At 32.9% G+C, this 7,537-nt stretch overlaps 1 pseudogene; it reads left to right on the top strand.

Moving 5' to 3' along the window:
• Positions 1–2,851: 2,851 nt before the first annotated feature.
• Positions 2,852–2,970, top strand: LOC111737229 (annotated as a pseudogene).
• The last annotated feature ends 4,567 nt before the right edge of the window (positions 2,971–7,537 follow it).

Raw genomic sequence — 7,537 nt, 5'->3', positions numbered from 1 at the left:
AATGTATAGACCATTATCTCTCATGGACTTAGATATAAAAATTCTTAACAAAATTTTAGCAAATCAAATCCAAAAAAATGTCTTTCAGAAAAGAATAATATATTATGACCAAGTAGAGATTATCCTTGGATTGCAACATTGGTTCATCACCTAAAAATCAGTACAATTCACTACATTAATAGACTAGGGGAAAAAAACGTATTCACATCTCGGTAGATGAAGAAAAAGCATCAGAGAAAATGCAACATCTATTCACAATAGAAGTTCTCAGCAATGAGAAATTTGAACTTTGTCAATATGATTTTAAAAATCCACAGACACCTTGTGATGAGCACTATTCTTAATGGTGAAAGACTGAGATAAGAAACAAGGCAAAATGTCTGCTCTGAGCACATCTACTCAATGTTATTACAGGAGTTCTAGTCAGTGCAATAAGGCAAGAAAATCAATGCAAAGACATACAGATTTGTTATCCCATGTAACTGGAAATGTGTAAGGGTTGGGATACCAGAAAGAGTGGTTGTTCAGTTGCCAAACTAAATCTACCTGTTAAACTAGTCCTATGTTGAGAGGAAATGTTTAGGGAAATAAATGACAAATTAATGAAAGAAGGTGAAATAATATTTGAAAAAAGGAGCTAATAAATTAATTACTCAAAAGAGAAAAGTAAATCTAACTTTGGTGCCTTGCGAGATACTTTGAGGAAAATAAGAATTCTGTCTTTTACCTTAGTTTGGATTCATATTTCTTTATAAGGGCAAATCACTTTCTTGGCTGAAACTTCTGCCATTACTGAAACAAAATGCCATGGCCTGAGGGGGGAGGCAGCAGACCTATTATTCATAAATAATGTGAATTATTTCATATTCATTTGATGAAACCACAGAAACTTTTATGCTGGCTAAATAGATAACCACTAATGTGGTTATCTGTTGGCTCTCATTTTACAGATTACATATACTACCAGGGACTCTGGGGACATCCATGAGAATGTCTTCTCCTCATCAACACTTAAGAACCCTATTTAATAGTTGAACTCGAGATTACTGTGTAACTATCAATTTTGATGATGAACTGTTAAGAAAAAGATCAAGTAGTAGAGGTGGAAAGTTATCTGTCACCCAACATATCATAAATGTTAAGTGTCAAAATTTTCTTATGTTGCTTTAAAAAAAAAAAATACAACATGAATATTATTGAAGCAGACAGATCCATGGAGAACATAAGTAAACTCACATATTGGAGACTACAACATCTGTAATCCAGGTGGCCTATGGGATACCTCAGCACACATAGGTAAAGGTATATGTAGAAGTAACAACTACCACATGAATTTGTCTTAGGAAACAAATATTTTGTGTGTAAATATTGTTTCCTAATTTTACTTGGGCAGTAAGCATAGAATGGATACAAAGCATATGATAGATAATACAAAATTTGACTACCAGTTCAAAGAGACTTTTAGGAAAAACAAGATTCCTCACAGGAAAATCAGCACTAACAGAATTCACCATGAATGCAAAGAGATATTCAGAAGATAGAACCTTCGTGCAAGAGGGCGATGCCCTGTGGTTATCCTATTCCAGAGAGCAGGTCAATGATAGCAAGCTTCGTAGTCTGGTAAAAAACTTTAACTAATTTCTTCCAAATGGAGGAAATGTTAAGAAAACATGACTGAATGAAATGGTGAGAGGAGCTTGTACTGGGACTGGAGCAGGGCTTTTGGATATGCCCCTACAAATAGAAGCAGAAGTAGCCCAGACTGGAATGGCAACATAAAGAGCTCTGCAGATATTCTTCCCAGAGGAACATCCAAAACTGGTCAAAATTATAAATAAACATAGCAACTATTTAATGTCTCTAGAAATTGTCCAAAGTGTATATAGCAAGTGAAGAAATATTATTCAATAATATGTACTAAAGCTCAGTAAAAAACTTCGAAGTCTATCACTTGAGACTCAGTCTGAGACTTCTGTCCCCCATACTGCCAACTCAGTATGACAGAAGCTCCTTTCCATGTGGAAGCAGCCAGGAACACAGGACTCCCTGTATATGCTTCCGTTTATATGAAATTGATATGAAATGTCTAGAATGAGCAAATCTATAGAGGCAAAAACTACTTTCGTGGTTGCCTAAGACTAGGGAGCTGGGGGAAAATGAGAAGAAATGGGGGGAAATGTTAATGGGTATGGGTTTTGTTTTGAGGGGCAATGAAATATTTTTAAATTATGCTGATGTTTACACAACTATTTATCATATTTACTACTTTATCCATTTATAGAAAAAATCTACGAACACCCTAAATTTGGGAGATTTCTAAATAGAGGATGTAATTCACATCAGTTTCCTCGTCAGCTTTGATCCCATGAATAGATACAAATAAGTCATACCCAATTGTTGAGTATGTGAAGACAGGAAATAAAGTAAGTTTATCTCAGAAAATCCCACAGAGAACTTGATAGGCTGTTTTAGAAGTCCCCTCCCATTTGGAAACCATTTCGACTCAATCCTATAAAATGACAAAAGATCTGTGGCTGTGCCACCAAAATATTTGTGCTCTGAGCTCACTGATGCATGGCCTTCGGTTTACACCAGTACACACAACAAAATCTGGTACCTGGGAAGAGGTCATTTCTGTTGGAAAGGGAGCAATGAATACAACAGTCATAATTCCTAATTTCTCGATAGAAACTAAAAAATTAAATACTTAATAAGAAAAAGTTGCTTTGGTTACATAATAATGTGATTTCTATGAGTTTTCCAACTATTAATGTTACTGATAAAAAAAAAAAGAAAAATTGACTAGATCATTGCTTCAAGTTAGAAGAAAATTCTTTAAAACATTTTATCCATCTATGGCCATGCCACTCTGAACAAGCCTGATCTCATCTGGTCTCAGAAGCTAAGCAGAGTCGGGCCTGAGCAGTACTTAGATGAGAGACCACCTAAGAAGACCAGGTGCTGTAGGCGTAAAAAGTAAAAATTAAGGGATTGTAAAATGACAAGGTCCTTGCAATCTGTGAGGTCAACCAAGGGTTGCCTCGCCTAAAAAAATAATAATAAAATAAAATAAAATAGTTTTATCCATTGTCTGGTTTCAAATTGGATTCACGAAAATGTGAAATAGGTCACTTTCTGCAAATTAGAACAGAATTGGAATCACATTAGGTTTAATTACAAGAAAGTTGAACATTGAAAAACTTAGGATAACAGAAATATCAATGACATTGTAATCTCTGTAGAAATATGACTTCAGGTAGCATGCATTAGTATGTTCTTAGTAAATTCCACTAAATCCCCATTTAAAATGCAGCTCTTTCTCTGTTAGTGGGATATACTTCTCAAAAAACTTGCTCAGAAGACACCATGGCACCTCCTAACACATGAACAAATGTTACTTATGTAGCTTAATTATTAAATTGACAAAGTAAGCAAATACTTCAGTCTTTTCTAATTAAATAATATTTTCTTATTCTAAAAGGTCCATTTAATTGCCACAGTACATCTGGTTTTCAATCTGAATGTTTAGTAGAGCCAAAAAAATGAAAGAAATTTTTAAACTTGAAGCCCTTAGCCTGAATGTGAACCTGGCAAATAATCTTCTAGGCATCTCTCAAAGATAAGCAAGATTATAATTTCTTGGGGGTTTGTTGCTCCCAAGAATTTCATTTGAATTCCGTATTTTGTGTTTAATGGAATCCTTGCAATATGATCAATTATTTTCTCCTCTTGCAGCATATGATTGGAAGGCAGTTCATGTAGGCAAAAGATGAGGCTTAGTTTTCAGTGCAAGAAGGTACTTTATTATTTTCAAATATTATGAAGTAAACAAGAAAAAATAATCATTATCTTTAAATCCAGGATAAAGTAGAAATTGAATAAATCTCTAAAATCAGTTTATGTGACATCAGCACTCCTCAAATGGGAGACAGTATGATCAACCTGTCTTTACCCCAACATCCTTATCACTAAACTATAATAAATCTTGAGCAATAGGAGGTGACAATTCAGTATTTTATGTCTCATTAGTGCCACCTATTGAGTGCTGGTCACATTTCATAAGTCTCAGTTGTAAGTCAACTGCTATAAACCCCAAAGGAACCAAATCAAAGTAACAAAAGGATGACAATAGAATGATTATATCTCTAGAAAAAAAAAAAGATTATATCTCTAAAAAGAAAATTCTTTTTATTCAAGCTATTTGAGTATAGACGCAGTAGCCAGAGCAATGAATGTCAGGTCATAAAAAGAATTAGCTTTAAATTTCATTTATATGATACTTAATTTGATTAAAAGAGGCTTTACCTTGATTAAAACAAATATTAATGTCATACCTGTTATACTTATATCACAAATTGGTAATAAAAATTATATAAAATAATACATTTAAAAATCATAAAACATTTAAAAATGTAAAACATTCCATATAATTTAACCCATAATAGAATGGCAGTTTCAGTTTATTTAATTTTTTTCAAATAAAATGTTACAACTAATATATGATCCAAGTTAGCCTGCTATAGTAGGTTCAATTGATCAAAGCATTTGGAAAAGGTAAAATATTTCTTTTTACAGGAAATAGATGTTCTTACATTTGATGGTTTGGAACCCCTTTCTTAGTATCTTTTCATTTCTAAAAAAATAAAGGGGTTATTTTTATGGCCTAATTATATCTATTTTTCAGTTCTGAAGATGCACTGAATCAAACACATTGTACGCGACATATGAAGAGATGACGATTCAAACTTCTGATTTTGCTGAAACTATTGAAGTCACAAAGCACATGAAGAACTTAACGTGGTTAAATATTAAGTTCATTGATATTCGACTATCAGTGAGTTTTACAAAACAGAATGATTCTATATAAAAAAAGTTCCTCTCACAAACTTTAGCTCTTTAACTACCTTTATGTAGATCTTGTCTGAAGTAATAAAATAATAATAATAAAACAACATAAAATAAAAATAATAAAATAAAAATAAAGTAACTTCAAATATCTGATTAAATACATTCATTACACTCATTTTTTTTCTACCATATACATAATGCAGGTAGAACACCAGGATTGAGGAATCAAACAATGCTTACGCTGCATATTTTCTTATCTGTTGTCTCTAATTATGTAACAAGCAGCTTCCAGATTTGGGAACATCTAAATATCTGTAAACATTTAAATATTTGTCATCTTTGCCTCCATTGTCAGTTTTGCCTAAATGTTTCCTTTTCACATAAAGTTTTTGATATATCGTAATTATAAACCTAGCCAAAATGTGGAAGCCAATTATACTCTGCATATGCAAATATACTAATGTTTAACAGAAACCTTTTGGCACAAATCCTCCTACATTCACATCTTCCTGGCTTCCCTCCTAATCCCCCAGAGGTTTCTCAGCATGAAGAGCTCAATTATAAAATAGGAAAAGCTCCACTCAAAGCCATATGTACAGTTACAAAGTGCTCTAGAGAGGTTAAAAGACTGATGTGAATTTGGTCCACTGAATATAACCTGCAGCAATATTGCCAGAGAAAACAAGAATTTTAATGAGTCTAGGCTGAAAAAATAAATTACCTTGTCTCCATGGGTCAAGGCTAACGCCTTTTTCTTTAGTGCTGTGTGGAGAATCATTTCTATTGCTTTTTTTTTTAACCAGGTAAGTAGGTGGTTTTGACATTTTTGTGATCAGTAATCTGATATTTTTTCACAAATTGTTTTTCAGAAAATGGAAAGCGCTCTCATCAGTCGAATGGGAATAATTGATCATGTTAACAAATGTCTTTCTCAAAATCCATCATAATTTAAAATCATCTTGTTAATATTTATTTAAGAGGTATGGGCCTGATTATGATCATCAGTAAATATTTCAGTCAAAAATAAATAAATAAAAATGCATTTGTGTTTATAAATATATTGAATTTCGATACCAAAATTTTCAATTCGATGAAAAAAATGAACTAGCCCTGAAAATAGGGGTGGTAGTATAAAACATGATAATTGTAAATGTCAGTACAATTTACTGATTAGGGTTTATATGCCACATATCCAGCTAGACAATTTACATCCATTATCTCGTGTCAGATTCTTACCAACACTATGAACTCCATATGATTGTCCCTATTTTACAGGGGGAGAAAACTAAAATGAAAGAGGTAAACTAATATATCCCAGATCACCCAGCTAGACAGTGACAGAAAGGAGAATTGAAGTCTAGTAAATATCCACTTGCTAAGCCATGCATCCTGGCAAAGAGCTACATCTGCAAGGATTAAGAGTTTCTTTTTCTTAATTCACTTTGAGTCAGTTTGTTTCCCAAACTGTGTGCCTGTGGGACTTTCTCTCCAAATGGAATGAGTTTTTCTAAATTATACAAAGATGTCAGTGGCTTAGTATTAAGCCCTGTGTGTTATCAAACATTCTAAAAATTGAAAGAGAAAAGTTTGTTGTTAGCTCAGTTGATCAGAGATGGGATCAGAGACATAAGAAATTTAAATTTAGCCTGAAAAACAAATAGGATTTTAATGGGGAAGATGAAGAGTATACTGGAAGGGTAAAGTACGGCATTTTTGGAAATACAAAGGATCCATGTGTGGGGAAAAATAAGGCACATTTGAGATGTAAGAGATAGTCCATAGTGGTTAACATGTAGATTTTTCTAGAAGAATCGAAGACCAGACTGAAAAAGACCAATCTGTAGAATACTCAAAATGTTAAATTAGGGTGTGTGGTCTATGGTCATTAAGATTTTGGAGAGTAATAGAAGATTTAAGAGGGAAACAAAGCCATTCATAAGACAGTTATCTGAGCATTGGGTGTAGAAGTTTTTGAGCAGGTAATATAGCAATAAGAAAATTGAAAAACTATTATATCAAACCTAAACTACACTAGTATAGAAGTAGTGAAAGTGAAAAGGAGGGAAATTTATCACCAGAAATGCATTATTGTTCTTCTTTCTCTGAACATTAGCTTTTTTCAAGTTCTTATCACATATTAGATATTTGTCCATACAAGTATCAAGTTAAAACACTAAGATCTTTTGGAATTTGATATAGGGATAATGGTCATGAAAAATTATCTAAAGACCTTGAATTTTGTTTTATTGGATTTTTTAATTCAAAAAAGGACTTTCATTCCCCTTTTTTTTTTGCTTCTTTTTATTTTCCCAAAAGATGTATCTACCCAAACGCATATATACACACACACATAAAATAACAATATCTTCAGCTCACAATTACTATAGGGATCTGTACATAGAATATTTGGCTGTAAGGGGATGTGTAAAATTATTAAAGTCTTATTTAAACAGAGATAAAGGTCTTTAAGGAATTCCAGTTTTAGAAAATTTTATGAAAGATTCATCCTCAAACCGTACTTCCACTAATAGTCCTGAAACCCAGTAGGTTGTTAATGCTTTTGAGTTCTGACATATCAGGAATCAGTGGAAGGTCTCCATATCATATCTGTGGTACCATTGCTTTCTGAATTCTTCTGTCTACCACCTCAAAGGAATTCATTCTAGCAGGCGCTTGCTTTTTCACAAGA

Source organism: Pteropus vampyrus, unplaced genomic scaffold, assembly GCF_000151845.1.
Source record: "Pteropus vampyrus isolate Shadow unplaced genomic scaffold, Pvam_2.0 Scaffold24, whole genome shotgun sequence".
NCBI lineage: Eukaryota > Metazoa > Chordata > Mammalia > Chiroptera > Pteropodidae > Pteropus > Pteropus vampyrus.
This window is presented reverse-complemented; position numbering and strand designations above follow the sequence as displayed.